Source organism: Aythya ferina, assembly GCF_964211825.1.
Source record: "Aythya ferina genome assembly, contig: HAP1_SCAFFOLD_236, whole genome shotgun sequence".
NCBI classification, from domain to species: domain Eukaryota; kingdom Metazoa; phylum Chordata; class Aves; order Anseriformes; family Anatidae; genus Aythya; species Aythya ferina.
Window position 1 is genome coordinate 42,181 of NW_028181301.1, and position 20,332 is coordinate 62,512.

At 43.1% G+C, this 20,332-nt stretch overlaps 1 long non-coding RNA gene across 1 annotated transcript; it reads right to left on the minus strand.

Annotated features, from left to right (window-relative positions):
* Positions 1-399: 399 nt before the first annotated feature.
* On the minus strand, positions 400-7,165 carry LOC311428997. The gene is made up of 2 exons (XR_014687989.1): positions 6,349-7,165; positions 400-3,147 (listed from the first exon to the last, which is right to left on the minus strand). It is a non-coding gene; the product is annotated as an uncharacterized lncRNA (long non-coding RNA).
* Between the last annotated feature and the right edge of the window lie 13,167 nt (positions 7,166-20,332).

The window sequence follows — 20,332 nt, forward strand, 5'->3', positions numbered from 1 at the left end:
GCATACCCAAAGCAGAAAGCAGTCTTGAATTTATACAATCAATCTATCAATATTCTACAAGCACCTATACATATGCATTACCTATCCCCGCCTTCCCTCGCTTCTCATGCTAATTAGCCTTTTGGCACCTTGCGCCTGCGCAGAGCTTTCCAAGAATTGTGGGCAGGGGTCTTTGGGACGTGGGCAGGGGTCTTTGGGAGGAAGACCCCGAGTCTTCCTCACAGTGTACTTTTCACCTTTGGTCAGGAATCTGCTGAATTGGCATGTTTCTTAATTGCAAGAGCTGGTTGTTGCCAATTCTCCCGTTTGTTGTATCTTTATAATGAATTCCAATGTCCAGTTTCGAGAGTTATAGTTGTTATAAGTTGCCCCCTTAATTAATTTTCAGAGAGCATTGCATTAATAATAGAAAGGAATTTATTGAGTAAGCAACAGCAAGCAAAACAGCGCTGGGCGGCCGGGGAGTCTCGGCTCCACCAACGGCGCGCACCTCACCCCCGCCAGGGTCCCTTTTTATATCTTGGTAATTCTGGGATTACGCAGCACATCCTGGTATATTCTGCGACTGCGCGCACTGTTGCTAGGGGGTCGTCTCTGTCCCTCTGGTGGTCGTGAAGATGAAGGCCATAGTCTTCCTCCGCGTTGTGGTTCAACTTCTTTTTTTTTATTTGGTCATGTTGGCCCAGCGTGAGACAGGAATGCAGGATGTTGATACACTAGTTTAGCAACTTATCAGGAGATGGTTACATGAACTTTGCAGCAGTGTCTTTGAACAAAAGAGGCAACTGAGATGCAGAAGGAGAGAAGGGGAGGGGGTTCTCTTTTTTGTTACATTAAGCAAAAGAATTTTCATAGTGTCTAGCCAAGTATTATACATCTTACTTCAGCAGGGAGCTTTTGCAACTCCTGCTCCTCAAACGGAACTCCTTGTTTTATAATACAAAAGACAATGAACAAACATTTATTGTGTATTACAATCCCTCCTTTTTCTTTTAGTTACTCATTTTGTTCATTGAAGCTCTGCAATGCCTGGCTATTAAGAACTAATGTTTCCTCGATTCCTTCGTTGGTACTTATTGGCTCGTATTTGGCATGTATGAGCATTAGATGTGCCGCTTCTAAACATCCCTTTACAATCGCAATCAAGTTATTAAAAATACATGGTCCAAAAGTTAGTGCTATTATTAATAACAACAAAGGTCCTGCTATTGTTGATAATAAAGTAGTAAGCCAAGGTGAATAATTAAACCAAGATTCGTACCAGCTCTGTTGGGCTTCATTCTCCTGTTTCCTTTTTTCCAACCCTTCCCTGGGTCTTGCCATTGTATCTCTTACCACTCCAGTGTGATCAGCATACACAGCATTCCTCTTTCAGGGCTGCAAACAGCCCATCCTGTTGAAAAATACCAAATCTAATCCCCTACGATTTTGTAACACTACCTCTGAAGTGACCTGATAGATTTTCCAGGGCCGAGATGGATTGTTCAGTTTGGGTCAGGTCCTCGTCCACAGCAATGCGTAAGGAAGTAAATTCTTGATTTTGTTTAACCAATGAGGCTACCCTGGTCCCCACTCTAGCTCCTCCCAGGATTATTAGGGTGGCCAAAGTTAGAGCCGTGAATGGTTCCCGTCTTTCCAGATGATAACTTGCCACTGTGTGCTGGGTATACATACAATCCTCAGGGTGGTATAGAATCCTTGGTATAATTATCACCTGTATACAAAAATCACGAGACGCATTAAAGAGTTTTAGTGATAGACAAAGAGTTACGCCCACTCATGAACAAACCCACCTAGCGTTGTTGGCTGGGATTAGCCACTCGGTTGATTGTTCTCCATTCTCCATGGTATTACATAGATGACACTTCCCACTAGGAACCGTGCCCACACACCTACCACCTCCAGTGACTTGTGTTAGTGTTACCCTTATGTCTTTTCCCCAACTGCAATGTAGAGGGCTGTTCTCGTTTGTGCGGGTGGGCTCCCCAGGATCCCCAATAGCATCATAATATGAAGGCCTTATACTAAAGCATAATCAACAGTGTTTTGTTACATTTGGGCTTGTTTTGTTTAATAATTGGTAGCTGGCATTCATGACCCCCCCCCATATGTTATTCTCAACTATGTTATCATTCTCAGCTTTACCTGAGCTTGTAGGGCTGCCGAGGGTTGGCACTGTAGTATTTTCCACAGGCTGGATTCCCTGGACATTTTCTGACAATACCTCATTTGTTCCTACTGCCTGGGGCCTATCAGCATCCTCCTTTTTATTAGTATGAGTCCTCCCCTATCTGTTCTGTGTTCGTAAAATCTGACATTTTCCTAGTACCCAGCTAGTATCGTCCAAGTTTGTTATATTTATATATAGAACCTTGCAAATTTCTTTATTTCCATGGAAGGTTCCTGTATACCCTATACCATGCCCTTGCCACCTGTAACGGGGATCCACTTGTCAGTTACAACCTTGCGGCCCATATCCCACTTGTAAGAATTTATTCCGACCAGCCCCGAGTGTCCAGTCCGTAGCAATGGTTTCACACCCCCAGTATGCACAATAATATGCGTTTGGATAATTACAGTACCCCTTTCCTGGGTTAGAACTTGGGCAGAAATAAAATCCTGATAGGTTAAAGCATGGCTGCACTGACACCAGGTCACATAATGTGATGCGGAAACTGGGAGCACCCGCTGTCGTTGTTTGCTGGATGATGAATTGATCCTCCCATCTGATTAAGCTCCATTTAAAAGGCTGGTGGGGATGCGCAGACCCATAGCTGACCAAAACGATGATACTGACTCCCATGTATCGTAGGAGGTGGTCGGAGCCCATCTAAATTGTCGGCCCCTCAGTCCCCCACCGTTTTCACTTCTCTGCCTCGCTTGTCAGTTCGGTTGTAGCGAACTACAAGGTATCGGTTCTTCTTGGCAGCAGCAGTGTTCTTCAGGGGAACCTACTAGGGAGCCTTCGAAACAGGGCCTCCTCCCCTTCCCACGATACACAGATAATACACAATACTTATCGAGTCCGTCTTAGCGTCAGCTTCAAGTCGTCAGGGCCTGGAGCTGCCTCCCATTTACGTTCCCGGATTGGTCCTTTCACTCGGCCGGCATGCGTCCATCCTTTCTCCGCAGTTCGAATAGCCGTTTCTGTGGTAAGCAAAACAACATAGGGGCCTTCCCCATCGTGGTGTTAAAGAAGTCTCTTTCCAAGTCTTAATTAGAATTGAGGGTGATCAAGTGGCAATTCCGAGTCATAGGGCATACCATATAGCATTTCAAAAGGAGAAATTCCTATACCAGTTCTGGGCTGTGTCCATATGTTTAACAGTGCAAGAGGTAAGCATTTTACCCAAGAAGCCTTAGTTTCCAGCACAAGTTTTGTTAGTTGTTTCTTAATTTCACCATTCATTTGCTCTACCTTTCCAGAAGAGGAGGGGTGCCAGGGGCTGTGAAAATCCCACTCAATCTCTAAGGCCTGCTTTAATCCTTGCAGTAAAGCTTTACACCCATTCAGTCACGTGGTCGATTAGGACAAACAAGTAACTCAGTAAAATCTACCTGTATACTTTGGAAAGGTCAAAGCCCTGGCTCCCGTCCCCCTCTAGATAGGTTACAGAAGACCTTTTTATTTACCCTTTGACATATAGTACATCCTCTGCATGTGTGCTTCCCTAAAGTATATATTCCTACACAGACATGCTTTCTTAGAACAACATCACACATTGCTTGCACCTCCCAATGATTCTTCTGATGTAAAACAGTTATTTGCCTCATTATCACTTTATTCAGCATTTCTCTCCCATCAGGGAGTATCGATTTTCCTTAAAATGATCCACATATTTATAACATTAATACCTCCTTGGGAGGTTGTAATTGCTCCAAAATCTTTTTTAGAATTTATCCAAATAGATAGGTGTCCCTGTAAACCCCTAAAGTAAAATTGTCCACCTATATTGTTGCTTCCGCCCCCATTTCAGGGTCTTTCCAGTCAGAGGTGAATATACGTTTGCTCTCAGGGCCTGAGAGCACTCCATTAATAACACTGTTATTCCAGTCTAACAATTTACTAGTTGAATGCCCAATTTAATCATCAAATCCCTTCCCAACAAGTTAGTTTCCGCCTTGGATACATACAATAATTGCCCAGTGATCATTTTATCCCCTGGTCTCAGCTTGGTATCCCCCAAAAGTGGCACTGTTATCCCAGTCCCTTCTACCCCCATCACATTTAGGGTTTCATTAGTTAATTTAATCCCTGATACTTTACAAGTCAGTAATGACTTAGCTGCTCCAGTGTATTGGGTTTGATGGCAAGGTTTGAGGGTGTGTGAGGGGTGTGGGGGTGGGAAACTGCAGTGGCAGCCCCCGTGAAAAACAAAACAAAACAAAAACAGAAACCTCCCCGTGGTAGATAAGGGACAATTTCATCTGGCCCTAAAGGGGCCCACTGCTGCCCAGAGCCAAGCCATAGCAACATAGTCCGTGCCTCTGTGAGAGCACATCCACGAAAACAAACAAACAAACAAACAAACAAAAACCTGCTGCTCAACAGCAGCTGGGAGAGCGAGAAACCCCCCCGAAGACACCAAAGTCAGTGCAGAAGGAGGGGGAGGAGGCGCTCCAGGCGCTGGAGCCGAAGCCCCCCTGCGGCCGCTGGAGAGGCCCCTGGTGGAGCAGGCTGTTCCCCCCTCCCTGATGCTTGGGAAACTGAACAGACACCACAACAAATATGCAAATATACCAAAACTTCTAGACTGTTACTTAGATAATACCTACATCACCTTTCCCTGCTCATTCAACTTCGAATACCTTTAACACTTTCCACAAACCTTTTAACACTTCCTTTATCTTTCTCTAGCCTTTACTTTTCTAATGCCGACATCAAAGGCTCAGTCAGGGGCCAACTTAATTCCATACCTTTTCCCTCCAAGATGCTGAAACAACATCAATATACAACATTTCATCCTGTTTTCCTTCTCTCCACAAAAACATTGACTGTAATATGGTGTTATAATTAGTAGTTCCATTTAGGGGCCACTCCGCTCCATCCTCTAGTTTATAAAGTGGCCACCACTGATTACAATATTTGATAAGAGTTCTTTTACTTTCTGTACCCTCTCACCCCACTATATCCCTCCAATGTGTTAGTATACATCCTAGGAGGCTTTTCCTCGGGATTTCTTTGCTTTGAACTTTTCCTATTGTAATCTACAGTGGTTAATATTCCACCGTTTTCCTAGAAGCTCTTTACTAGTCAATCCCAATCCCTCCAAAATCCACAATATACAGATACACAAGTAAAAACAGACCACTGTAAATTAACTGCCTGTAGACAATTACACTGGGGACATTTAAACCTGATGAGCCGATAATATGCCTGGGCAAATTTTGTTCCCTTAGACATACACCTCAATGGCAGTTCTTATATTTACATATTAACATATTAACATATGTATAAAAGAACACTTTAACAAAAATGCCCGGGCTTTTATATATACAATATACAATGTACAGTTATTATTCCAGTTAGAATTATTCCTCAGCAGCTGCAAACATTATGCCAGTTGCCATTAAAGATCACTTACCCTCCTCCTGTCTCTTTCTTAAAATCTCAGACGTCCCCGGAGTTAATGGGGACTGCCACATATTCCTAGTCACTGGTCCCTGAGTGCTAGAATCAGAGTTGCTATCAGAGTCTCCCCGGGGTTGCAGATTAGGAAGCCTGGGAGTTGGAGGGGCTGCAGGTGGGGATGGTGGAATATAGGGAGGCAGTGGGGCTGGAATCTCTAATTCTCGGTTTATCTTGTGCCTCCCATCCCCTCCTTTTTCTTTTAGAGGATATAAATTGGCTCGAGTTTCCGAGCTGATCCACAAATGTGCATATTCACTTTCTTCCAAACTAAAAGGTTCTTTTGAGTTTACATAAATATTTAGGGCCTGGCAAACCCAATCTTCAAAGGACCCAAATACAGGCCAGTAAAGGTGGTCTCCTCAAATCTGTTTACCACCCCAAACTTCAACACAATAATGTATCATTTTTACTTTATTCCTTCCCCGCCTAAAAGGGGAATCCTCCCAATTTTTAATCATTAATCCCGGGGTAACCTAACATCAGACGTTACCCCGCCCATGGGACCAGAAGGCTTACTCTTCTTCTGTCCCATCTTCTGGAGCGCCTTCACACACACACACAAATCGCTTCCCCCTTTTCGTGGCCCAGTCCCTCGCGGGATGTGGGAACTGCACTACCGAGGGGTCCGCACTCGCTTCGTCCGCAATTGGACGTCTCACAGCGACACGCTCCAGGATACCCAACCCCAACCGAACGGATCACCGGCCTATACTTACTCACTCCTGAGTCTTCGTTCGGTCTTCGTGCACAAAGATTACTAGGGGTTGCCGGCTTTATTTGCTTGCTGCCGAATTTAGGGTTCGTCGGTGAAGGATTTGAATGAAAGCAGTCCTAGCGAAGGCCGCTGAAATCAGCGGGGCGCCCCCTCTGAAGGTCTTTCAATCAGATTGCCTTCATCCGAGTCACGGCACCAAATTTGTTATAAGTTGCCCCCTTAATTAATTTTCAGAGAGCATTGCATTAATAATAGAAAGGAATTTATTGAGTAAGCAACAGCAAGCAAAACAGCGCTGGGCGGCCGGGGAGTCTCGGCTCCACCAACGGCGCGCACCTCACCCCCGCCAGGGTCCCTTTTTATATCTTGGTAATTCTGGGATTACGCAGCACATCCTGGTATATTCTGCGACTGCGCGCACTGTTGCTAGGGGGTCGTCTCTGTCCCTCTGGTGGTCGTGAAGATGAAGGCCATAGTCTTCCTCCGCGTTGTGGTTCAACTTCTTTTTTTTTATTTGGTCATGTTGGCCCAGCGTGAGACAGGAATGCAGGATGTTGATACACTAGTTTAGCAACTTATCAGGAGATGGTTACATGAACTTTGCAGCAGTGTCTTTGAACAAAAGAGGCAACTGAGATGCAGAAGGAGAGAAGGGGAGGGGGTTCTCTTTTTTGTTACATTAAGCAAAAGAATTTTCATAGTGTCTAGCCAAGTATTATACATCTTACTTCAGCAGGGAGCTTTTGCAACTCCTGCTCCTCAAACGGAACTCCTTGTTTTATAATACAAAAGACAATGAACAAACATTTATTGTGTATTACAATAGTCCTTACATTTGTTTCTCTGTCCGCCTGCCGCTTCCTTATCATGAGTTCCAGTGTCTTGTTTCGAGATATACAGTCCTTGTCTGGGGATTGTCCTTGCCTCCCCAATACCTCCTTAATCAGCCTGCATACAATTATCTGAGAATGAAAGCTGCTTTCCAGTAATTCAGAAAACCAAGTTGCGTCTCAGCCTTGAGCATCTCGGGCTTTTGGGCCTGTCTGTAACATTTGGCACCAGCACTAATACTTTTTTTGGCATATGTTTAGCGTTTGGGGCCTGTGTCTGGGATTTGGGCCCTGTCTCGAACCACTGGGGCTTTGTCCTGGGTTTTGGAGCCTGCCTCTAGAGTTCAGGGCCTGTGATTAGGCTTTTGGGGTCTGTGTCTGGGGGCCGGTATCTGGGGGCAAGGGGGGAGCTGCTTGTAGACCCTAGGGGCCAGCATTGAGGGGGTTGGGAGCTGACTCTACACCTTTGGGGCCTGCTTTTGGGTGGGGGGGGGGTGTTGAGACCTGCATCTGGGGGAGGGGTGGGAGCTCTTTGTATTCCTTTGTAGCCTGTGTCGGGGGGCTGGGGGGAAGGGGAGGGTTGGTTGGGAGGTGCTTGTACACTGTTGGAGCCTGGGTTGAGGGAGGAGGTTTGGAGCTGTTTCTACACCTTTGGGCCTGGCATCGGGGGTAGGGGGTTGGGTGCTGGTTGTAGGGGCCTGTGTTTGGGGGGGGGGCTTGGGACCTGCGTCTGGGGGAGGGGTGGGAGCTGCTTGTACACCTTTGGGGCCTGCATGTGTGGGGGGTCAGGGCCTGTGTCTAGCGGGCTGGGAACTGCTTGTACAATGTAGGAATCTGTTTCTGCAGGGTGGCTGGGAGCTGTTTGTACAACTTTGGGGCCAGCATCTGGGGGTGGCTGGGAGCTGCCTGTACACTGTAGGGGCCTGTGTTTGTGGGGGCCTTGGGGGCCTCCCTCGGGGGGGGGGGGGGAGGGTTGGGAGCTGCTTGTATAGGGTAGGGGGCCTGCCTGGCAGGGGTTGGGAGCTGCTTGTAGAATTTGGGTCGCTGTGTCTGGGGGGGCGGTTGGGGCCTGTGTCTCAGGGGTGTTGGGAACTGGTTGTACACCTTTGGGTCCTGTCTCTGGGGGGGGAGCTACTTGTACCCTTACCATAAGCCGTACTCTAACACATACTTCTACCAGTACCCTTACCCTTACCGTAACCCTTACCTTTACCCTTACTCTTACCCTTACCAAAGCATTACCCTTACCCTTAACGTAAGCCTAAACCTTAACCTTATCCTTACACTTACACTTACCGTAACCCTTACCCTTTCTGCTACACTTACCCTTAGCCTAAATCTAAACCTTACACTTACCCTAACCCTAACACTTACCCTTACCATTACCCATATACTTACTCTTACCCTAACCCTAAATCTTACTCAAACACTTACCCTGACCCTTACATTAACCCTAAACCGTACCCTAAAACTTACACTTACTCTTAACCTTAATTTTACGCTTAACCTTAACCTACTACTTACCCTTTCTTATCCATCACCATACACCTAAAATTAACGCTAACCATTACCCTAACACTTACCCTTACCCTAACCCAAACCCTAATCCTAACTCTAAACCTTACCCTGACTTGTACACTTATCCTTATCCTTACACTTACCCTAACACTTACCCTTACACTTATCCTTATACATATAACTTACCCTTACCCTAAAACTTAACCTTAACCTAACTCTAACCCTAAACCTTACCTTAACCCTTACCCTGACCCTTACATTAACCCTTACCCTTACCCTAAAACTTACACTTACTCTTAACCTTAACCTTACCCTTAACCTTAACCTAATACTTACCCTTCCGTTTCCCTCACCCTAACCCTAAAATTAACCCTAACCATTACCCTAACACCTACCCTTACCCTAACCCTTACTCTAACCCTTACAATGACCCGTACCCTTACACATACACTTACACTTACTCTTACCCTAAACCTTACCCTTACCATAAGCCATATTCTAACAAATTCTACCCGTACCCTTACCCTTACCGTAATCCTTACCCTTTATGTTACCCTAAACCTTACCCTTACCCTAACACTTACCCTTATCGTAAACCTTACCCTTTCTGCTACATTTACCATTAGCCTAAATCTAAACCTTACACTTACCCTTACCTTAACCCAATACTTACCCTTACGTTTCCCTCACCCTAACCCTAAAATTAACCCTAACCATTATTCTAACACTTACCCTTACCCTAACCCTAACCCTTACTCTAACCCTTACCCTGACCCATACCCTTACACTCACCCTTACCCTTACATTACCCTAACTCTTACCCATACCATAACCCATACCCTAACACATATTTTTACCCTTAACCTTACCGTTACCCTTACGCTTACTCTATCCGTTACCCTTACGCTTACCCTTAACATAAACCTTACCATTAATCTTACCCTTACGCTAACCCTTACCCTTACCCTATCCCTTACACTTATCCTTATCCACACCCTTAACCTTACCCCAACCCTTACCCTTAAGCTGAACCTAACCCTAAACCTTACCCCAAACCTTTCCCTGAACCTTACATTAACCATAACCCTTAACCTAAACCTTACACTTACTCTTAACCTTAACCTTACCCTTAACCTTAAGCTAGTACTTAACCTTACATTTTTCTCACCCTAATCCTAAAATTAACCCTAACCATTACCCTAACACTTAACCGTTACACTTACCCTTATTCTATCCGTTACTCTTACACTTTCCCTTAACATAAACCTTACCCTTTACCTTACCCTTACCATAAGCCATACATCAACACTTACATGTACACTTACGCTTACACTTATCCTAGTAATTACTCGTACAATTACTCTTAACCTAACCATAAACATTAAGGATAAGCTAAAGGGTCACCCTTAAGGTTACCGTTATCCTAACACTTACACTTCAGTTCATGGTAAGGGTTAGAGTAAGGGTAAGTGTTAGGGTAATGGTTAGGCTAATTTTAGGTTTAGGGTGAGGGAAACGGAAGGGTAAGTATTAGGTTAAGTTTAAGGATAAGGTTAAGAGTTATGGTAAGGGTTAGGTTTAATGTAAGGGTAAGGGTTTGGGAAATGTTTAGGATAAGGGTAAGAGAAGGGATAATGGTAAGGGTAAGGATGATGTTTAGTGTAAGGGTTAGATTTAGTTAAGGGTAAGGGTTAGTGTAAGTTTAAGAGTAAGGGTAAGTGTAAGGGTATGTGTAAAAGTATGGGTAATTGTAAGGGTTAGAGTAAGGGTTAGGGTAAGGGTAAGTGTTAGGGTAATGGTTAGGGTTAATTTTAGGGTTAGGGTGAGGGAAACGTAAGAGTAAGTATTAGGTTACAACTAAGGTTAAGGTTAAGAGTAAGTTTAAGGTTTAGTGTAAGGATTAGGGTTAATGTAAGGGTCAAGGTAAGGGTTGGGGTAAAGGTTTAGGTAAAGGGTAAAAATATGTATATTGTAAGGGTGAGGGGTTAGGGTAATGGTTAGATTTTAGTTAGATTTAGGTAAGGGTGAGGGTTCGGGTAAGGTTTAGAATTAGGCAAAGGGTAAGTGTAGCAGAAAGGGTAAGGTTTAGGATAAGGGTAAGTGTTAGGATAAGGGTAAGGTTTAGGGTTAGCTTAATAGTAAGGTTAAGGGTAATTGTACGAGTAATTGCTAGGGTAAGTGCAAGCGTAAGTGTACATGTAAGTGTTGTTGTATGGCTTATGGTAAGGGTAAGGTCAAGGGTAAGGTTTATGTTAAGGGTAAGCGTAAGGGTAACGGATAGAGTAAGGGTAAGGGTAAGGTTAAGGGTAACGGTAAGGTTAAGGGTACAAATATGTGTTAGGGTATGGGTAAGAATTAGGGTAAGTATAAGGGTAAGGGTAAGTGTAAGGGTACAGGTCAGGGTAAGGGTTAGAGTAAGGGTTAGGGTAAGGTTAAATGTTAGGGTAATGGTTAGGGTTAGTTTTAGGGTTAAAGTCAGGAAAACGTATGCGTAAGATGCACGGGGGATCTCTCCACCTATCGTGCATACCCAAAGCAGAAAGCAGTCTTGAATTTATACAATCAATCTATCAATATTCTACAAGCACCTATACATATGCATTACCTATCCCCGCCTTCCCTCGCTTCTCATGCTAATTAGCCTTTTGGCACCTTGCGCCTGTGCAGAGCCTTCCAAGAATTGTGGGCAGGGGTCTTTGGGACGTGGGCAGGGGTCTTTGGGAGGAAGACCCCGAGTCTTCCTCACAGTGTACTTTTCACCTTTGGTCAGGAATCTGCTGAATTGGCATGTTTCTTAATTGCAAGAGCTGGTTGTTGCCAATTCTCCCGTTTGTTGTATCTTTATAATGAATTCCAATGTCCAGTTTCGAGAGTTATAGTCCTTACATTTGTTTCTCTGTCCGCCTGCCGCTTCCTTATCATGAGTTCCAGTGTCTTGTTTCGAGATATACAGTCCTTGTCTGGGGATTGTCCTTGCCTCCCCAATACCTCCTTAATCAATCCCCCCTTTTCTTTTCCCATGCAAATTCTTTTGCATCAGATACTTTCTTTATTTACAGTAACACAACAAAGCAGGCATCTAAACAACATGCACACAAATATTCCTAACACTCCTAATACGATTAGAGCAATGAATACTTGTTTCAACCATTGGAAATTGGGCAACCACGAGGTTAACTTAGTCCATAGTTCACTAAAACTCCATGAAAGATCATCTTTACTGATCTCATGTAGGATCCTTGTCTGCTTCCATATTTCTTCCAGGTCGGTAGAGATCCTTCCACTCTGATCTACATACATACAACAACTTGTGTTTATTACTGTACAGACTCCCCCTTGAGTGGCCAGTAACAAGTCTAGGGCCATCCGATTTTGGAATACTACCTGTGATAAACTAGATATCTCTTCTTGTTGAGCCTTTATAGCATCCAAAATTTTGTTTTCTAACTTCTCTATAATTGCAGAAATATTAACTATTGCCTTTTCCAATTCACTCACTCCTAACCATGGGATAAACCATCGCACAAAACTATGAAAAGGGGTGTGTCTCTCTACCAATGGATTGTTAATTTTTCATCTGATTCTCCGGATATGATTTCTCAAGTAACCTCGAGGCACTACATCATGTACTGTCATATTGGGAACTACCGCTCCAAGAGTGCAAGTTCCCTTCCAATTCTCAGGCTAGACCTTACGGGCTGTATCATTGCATAGCCAATACCACCCTTTTCCTTCTGGAACCGTCCAGCTGGTTGAATTTGCCCAGCCGCTAGTCGTACTAATATCAATTGTTCAATTACAAGATGTCTGATTTCCCACATAAGTAGTATCCGTATTTATACAATGCTGTTTTCCTATACCCTTAGGCAGGTTACACCTTTGTACACATACATAATAGGATTCTAACGGCATGAAGCTACTCACTTCTAGTTCCAAAACTGCTTAATATTTTCGACCCCAAGACGTGTTTTCCCACAAATTAGTCCAAGATAAGTTTGCAGGCAAGGGAATCCCAATTAACGATACACCCTTATTCCCATGCTGTGGCAGATGGGTGCATACCCAACAGTTCGTCTTATTAGTTACTTGAGAAATTGTTTGTATTAAGGTCAGGTGTAAGTTCTCATCCCAAGTTGCCCACCCCAAATCCGAGAACCGCACCCCTGCAATCATTAGGATCTGGAAAACCGTAATTTTGTTGGTCCAATTGGAGTGGTGGTCCATATCCTCGCCGGGGCCTTCTTCACCCTTGAATTGTGGATCCAAGCTGCTTGCTTCTTAATCTTAATGGCGGTGTGTGTTGTCAGTAATACTTGGTATGCTCCCATCCACTTTCCTTCCATTTTTCCTGCACGGGTTGTCCTGAAAAAGTCTTTATATATATATAATCCCCGAGCTTAAAGGGGTGGATTGGTTGATCCAACCCTCTAGCCCTGGTCCCTAAAACAAATGTATGTACTTTATTTAATTGTTTCTGAAGTTCAGTTATATAAGCATATAAATATTCTGATCCTAACTGCGTTAGGTCCTCTCCGCTAAATAGAAATTGCTATGGCCTTCCATATAAGATTTTGAAGGGACTCAAATTTCCTTTTATTCTAGGTTTAACTCTAATTCCAAGTAATGCTAAAGGGAGGGATTGAGGCCATGACAAATTAGCTTCTTATCCAATTTTAGCTATTTATTGTTTAATTAAATGGTTCATTTTTTCTACCTGTCCACTTGCCTGTGGTCTATAAGGAGTATGCAGTTGCCAATCTATCTTTAGAATCTTACTTATCTGGTCTACCACTTGTGCACAAAAATGTGAAACTCTATCAGAAGACATTGCTACTAGAATCCCAAAGCATGGTATTATTTCATTTAACAAGACTTTAACCACTTCTCTTGCTTTGGTTGTTCGACAGGGAAAGGCTTCAGGCCTTCCTGAAAACGTGTCAGTCAGAACCAGTAAATAATGATACCCCCCTTTTCTAGGGAGTTCTGAAAAATCAATTTGCCACTGTTGCCCCGAATAATTTCCTTTACCGATTATTCCAAATTTTATTCTATTCTTGGTATTGGGGTTATTGTGTAAGCAAATGCTACATTGTTGAGTTACTTGTTTTATCATATCATCCCACTAATGTCTGACTCGGGCTCTTATGCAGTGTGCCAGCTCCCCAGTGCGTTTTATTGTGTTCTGTAAGAACTATGGGCCATGTCAAACTAGAGGGTATTACTATGGGGTTATCTTTTAAATATACTCATCCATCTGGTTTCATTTTACCTTTCAAATCTTCAATTAATTTTAAGTCTTCTTTTGTATAATTTGCATATAGTTTGGATTTTACCGTCTGGTATCAAAGACAATGCCTTCACCTCAGTTATTTCAGCTGCCTGCTTAGCCTCTGCCAATCGATTTTCCAGTTTCAAAATCGGTGTTCCCCTTTTGGTGTCCCTGACAATGCATGATAGCTACCTTTTCTGGTTGTTTTACAGCCTCTAACAATTTTAAAATTTCTTCAGCATACTTTGTGTTTTCACTGAGCGGTCAGCAATCCATGTTCTTTCCAAATTGCTCCATGAGCATGTACCACGCCGAATGTATATTTAGAATCTGTCCAAATATTTACCCTTTTTCCCGCTGCCAGTTCCAATGCTCTCGTGAGAGCAACTATCTCCGCCTTTTGAGCTGATGTTCCAGGGGGTAAAGGCTTAGACTCGATTACCTGCTGAGTAGTTGTTATAGCATATCCAGCTTTACGTTGTCTTTGCGTAACAAAACTGCTCCCATCCGTGAACCAAGTGTCTTCCGCATCTTCCATGGGCTCCTCCTTAAGGTCTGGTCGGCTGGAATACACAGTCTCTAGAGTTTCTAAACAATCGTGAATCACAGCTTGTGCCGGAGCATCACTAAGAAAAGAGGCTAGATTCACAATATGAATTATCACAATCTCCACGTCGTCCTGTTCTACCAATATTGCTTGATATTTCAAAATCATCAATTCTTGTTTAAGTTGTTTAAAGACTTTTTGTGCTTCTCCAGTCCAGACTAACTTTGACTGGTTAATCTTTATCAATTCACATAGAGGCTTTACCAATAGTCCATAATTATAAATCCAAAGGCGACACCAATCTGTCATTCCTAAAAAGCTTTGTAGCTCCTTTACCATTTGAGGTTCTGGAGTCCGGCAAATGACTTCCTTATGTTCAGTTCCTAGTTCTCGTTGTCCTTCCGAAATGTCAAATCCCAGATAGGTCACACTTTGTTGAGCCAGCTGGACTTTCTGTCAAGAGACTTGATATCCATTTAAACCCAGAAAATTAAGACGACTTATAGTCCATTGAATACAACTCCCTTTAGTCTCGGTAGCTATTAAGAGATCATCTACATACTACATATTGTAACAAAGCACCTTCAGTGTCCGGAGGTATCCATGTTTCGAGTTCCCTTGCTAATTGGTTTCCAAAAATAGTGGGGCTATTCTTGAATCCTTGAGGTAGTAATGTCCACGTAAGCTGCGTCTTTCTGCCTGAATCGGGATTTTCCCATTCAAAGGCGAATAGGTTTTGGCTTTCTGTGGCTAAGCCTAGGCAGAAGAAGGCATCTTTTAAATCCAGTACGGTAAACCAGACTTGACTATTCTTTAATTTAGTCAGCAAAGTATAAGGGTTTGCCACTACTGGATGTATATCCTCAGTGATTTTATTTATGGCCCTCAAATCCGGAACTAGCCTATAGCTTTTTCATCTGCCTTTTTAATTGGCAATATGGGTGCATTGTATTCTGATTCGCATTCAATCAATAATCCATATTGTAAAAATTGATCAATTATCTCTTTAATTCCTTTCCTATCTTCTATCCTCAAGGGATATTACTTAACCTTAACGGGTTTCTCTCCTGGCTTTAATTTAATAATCATTAAGGTCACATTTTTAGCTCTTCCAGGGACTTCGGTAGCCCAAACTCCTGGACATACTTGATCTGTGATCTCTAAATGTATTTCACTTTTAGGGTCAGTTTGTATTAGTGCCAAGCTTAACACATTTATTAGTTGTTCTTCTCCTGTTCTTAATTCCATTTTCCCCTTTTCAAAGACAATTTCTGCTCCTACTTGCTCTAATAAATCTCTACCTAAGAGTGCCCATGAGGAGCTAGGCATAGATAAAAATCTGTGTATGCCCCATTGTTTCCCTAACTTGTACTTCAAAGGTTCACAAAAATAAGCCTTTTCGGTTACACCTTGTCCTGGTTTCAGTTAGAACAGAGTTAATTTTCTTCCTAGTAGCTGGGAGAATGCTATGTTTTGGCTTAGGATGAGAAGAGTGCTGATAACACCCCGATGTTTCAATTGTTGCAGAGCAATGCTTATACCAAGCCAAGGACATCTCAGCTTCTTGCTCTGTCCTGCCAACAGGCAGGCTGGGGGTGCAGTAAGAGCTGGGAGGGGACAGACCCAGGACAGGTGACCCAAACTAGCCAAAGGGGTATTCCATAGCATCTGACGTCAGGCTAAACAATACATAGGGGTGGCAAGCCAGGAGGAGGGGGCCGGACTGCTCGGGGTTAGGCTGGGCATCGGTCAGCGGGTGGTGAGCAATTGCATTGTGCATCACTTGTTTGTACACATTAGTAGTAGTGGTACTATTATCATCATTGTATTATTATTATTATTATTATTATTATTATTATTATTATTATTATTATTATTTTGTCTTATTAAACTGTCTTTATCTCAACTCACAGGCTTCACTTTCCATTTCTCTCCCCTGTCCCAGAGAGGGAGGGGGAGGGTGAGCGAACAGCTGCGTGGTGTTTAGCTGCCGGCCGGATTAAACCACGACACACCTTTCACCCTAACATAATAATTCTGTGAAGGCATTAATGCTTGATTTAGAACTGAATACGTTGCCCCATAGCAATAAGAAATTTCACTTCCATTCCTCCCCTAGCTTCATTATAACCAGTGGAGGATCCGCTAGGGTAGATTCCCCAGGTCCCCGTTATTCCTGTTGAAATCAGGGGTTGATTACCCTAGGAAAAGGCTAGTCAATTTGTCCTCCAAAGCCAGGTCCAAACCGTTTTGTTTTATTTATTTATTTATTTTCATTACATTTCAGAGTTGGTCCAAAAATTCCATAGGGCTTTCTTTTAGACCTTGTTGGAAGCATATTCTCAATTCCCAATTCATCCAGGTTTTAGTATTTACTTAACCGTTCATAATTTTCAGGATGATTCGGGTCTTAGTGGGGGTCGGTCAGGGGAATGCAATTGTCCACAGTTCCCTGAACGGTCCCATCAGCAATCTGAGCTCGCACATGAACTCAGGTTGTTTTAAGAGTGTACCTCTTTTCTGTTTCTGTGACAACTCTCTCGGACCGATCATGGTCCCTTTGCCCTAAAGGGCTAACACCCATGATTTTAAGATCTCTGCCTCGGGCAGAGGCAGAACTATTAACATTCCTACATCCTCTTTCCCTGCTCATTCAACTTCAAACACCTTTAACACTTTCAACAACCCTTTTAACACTTCCTTTATCTTTCTCCAGCCTGTACTTCTCTAATGCCAACATCAAAGGTTCAGTCAGGGGCCAACTTAATTCCCTACCTTTTCCCACCAAGATGCTGAAACATCAGTATACAACATTTCATCCTGTTCTGCTTCTCAAAAAACAACATTAACTGTAGCAAAATATTATAGTTTAAAGTTCCATTTAGGGGCCACTTTTCTCCACATTCCAGCTTATAAAGCGGCCACCACTGATTACGATATTTTATCAATGTTTTCCTGTTCACACTTCCACCGGCAGATCCTCCAATATCTTTCCAGTGACTTAAAACACATCCTAACACACTTTTCTTTAAAATGTCACTGCTTGTTTGCCCCCCCAGTTTCCAGTTTACACTTTCAGAATACACACGTTACTTACAAAAGCGTATCACAAAACGTATCACTCACAAAAATACAGGCACGCAATATCTTTCAGTAGCGATGTCACAAAACTACTATTACCAGCAATATTGCCAAAATCACAGTAACAATAGTCAGAGTCAAATTCCACATGCGATAAGTCAGAAAACCGAACTGTGTAACACCGTAACGATATCTTTCTTATAACAATGCCACGAACCTACTATTACCACCAGGAAAATAGCCAAAATCGCAGTAACAATAACCAGAGTTAAATACCATACTCCATGAGTCAGAAAACCGAAATAGACAACACAATTCCAGATGGACCTTAAAGCGAGCTCCTTCCTTAAGGTCCCCAAACATGTACTTATGGTGCTAACCACAAAGTATATACCAAACACTGCCTCGCAGAAGATCACCTTCTGACTTACAGACAGTTCCAGATGACCGGTCTACCAGAAAACCAAACCAGAATAAAGAATATACTCACTTACAATGATGGGGTCCTTGTCTGCCTCCGCAGTGATCCGGTGAGTCGAGGAGTCCCTCCGGGAAATCCCGGGGGTACCCTAGGGAGTCCTGTTCCCAGCAGGTCCTGCAGTCCGGCAGAGAGGTTGTCCCATCTGGGTCGCCAAATTGATTCAAAGATCGAAGCCGAAATTCCTTTAAGTGGTATATTCTTTATTGCAGCGCTGGATGCACGGGGGATCTCTCCACCTATCGTGCATACCCAAAGCAGAAAGCAGTCTTGAATTTATACAATCAATCTATCAATATTCTACAAGCACCTATACATATGCATTACCTATCCCCGCCTTCCCTCGCTTCTCATGCTAATTAGCCTTTTGGCACCTTGCGCCTGCGCAGAGCCTTCCAAGAATTGTGGGCAGGGGTCTTTGGGACGTGGGCAGGGGTCTTTGGGAGGAAGACCCCGAGTCTTCCTCACAGTGTACTTTTCACCTTTGGTCAGGAATCTGCTGAATTGGCATGTTTCTTAATTGCAAGAGCTGGTTGTTGCCAATTCTCCCGTTTGTTGTATCTTTATAATGAATTCCAATGTCCAGTTTCGAGAGTTATAGTCCTTACATTTGTTTCTCTGTCCGCCTGCCGCTTCCTTATCATGAGTTCCAGTGTCTTGTTTCGAGATATACAGTCCTTGTCTGGGGATTGTCCTTGCCTCCCCAATACCTCCTTAATCAATCCCCCCTTTTCTTTTCCCATGCAAATTCTTTTGCATCAGATACTTTCTTTATTTACAGTAACACAACAAAGCAGGCATCTAAACAACATGCACACAAATATTCCTAACACTACTAATACGATTAGAGCAATGAATACTTGTTTCAACCATTGGAAATTGGGCAACCAGGAGGTTAACTTATTCCATAGTTCACTAAAACTCCACGAAAGATCATCTTTACTGATCTCATGTAGGATCCTGGTCTGCTTCCATATTTCTTCCAGGTCGGTAGAGATCCTTCCACTCTGATCTACATACATACAACAACTTGTGTTTATTACTGTACAGACTCCCCCTTGAGTGGCCAGTAACAAGTCTAGGGCCATCCGATTTTGGAATACTACCTGTGATAAACTAGATATCTCTTCTTGTTGAGCCTTTATAGCATCCAAAATTTTGTTTTCTAACTTCTCTATAATTGCAGAAATATTAACTATTGCCTTTTCCAATTCACTCACTCCTAACCATGGGATAAACCATCGCACAAACCTATGAAAAGGGGTGTGTCTCTCTACCAATGGATTGTTAATTTTTCATCTGATTCTCCGGATATGATTTCTCAAGTAACCTCGAGGCACTACATCATGTACTGTCATATTGGGGACTACCGCTCCAAGAGTGCAAGTTCCCTTCCAATTCTCAGGCAAGACCTTACGGGCTGTATCATTGCATAGCCAATACCACCCTTTTCCTTCTGGAACCGTCCAGCTGGTTGAATTTGCCCAGCCGCTAGTCGTACTAATATCAATTGTTCAATTACAAGATGTCTGATTTCCCACATAAGTAGTATCCGTATTTATACAATGCTGTTTTCCTATACCCTTAGGCGGGTTACACCTTTGTACACATACCTAATAGGATTCTAACGGCATGAAGCTACTCACTTCTAGTTCCAAAACTGCTTAATATTTTCGACCCCAAGACGTGTTTTCCCACAAATTAGTCCAAGATAAGTTTGCAGGCAAGGGAATCCCAATTAACGATACACCCTTATTCCCATGCTGTGGCAGATGGGTGCATACCCAACAGTTCGTCTTATTAGTTACTTGAGAAATTGTTTGTATTAAGGTCAGGTGTAAGTTCTCATCCCAAGTTGCCCACCCCAAATCCGAGAACCGCACCCCTGCAATCATTAGGATCTGGAAAACCGTAATTTTGTTGGTCCAATTGGAGTGGTGGTCCATATCCTCGCCGGGGCCTTCTTCACCCTTGAATTGTGGATCCAAGCTGCTTGCTTCTTAATCTTAATGGCGGTGTGTGTTGTCAGTAATACTTGGTATGCTCCCATCCACTTTCCTTCCATTTTTCCTGCACGGGTTGTCCTGAAAAAGTCTTTATATATATATAATCCCCGAGCTTAAAGGGGTGGATTGGTTGATCCAACCCTCTAGCCCTGGTCCCTAAAACAAATGTATGTACTTTATTTAATTGTTTCTGAAGTTCAGTTATATAAGCATATAAATATTCTGATCCTAACTGCGTTAGGTCCTCTCCACTAAA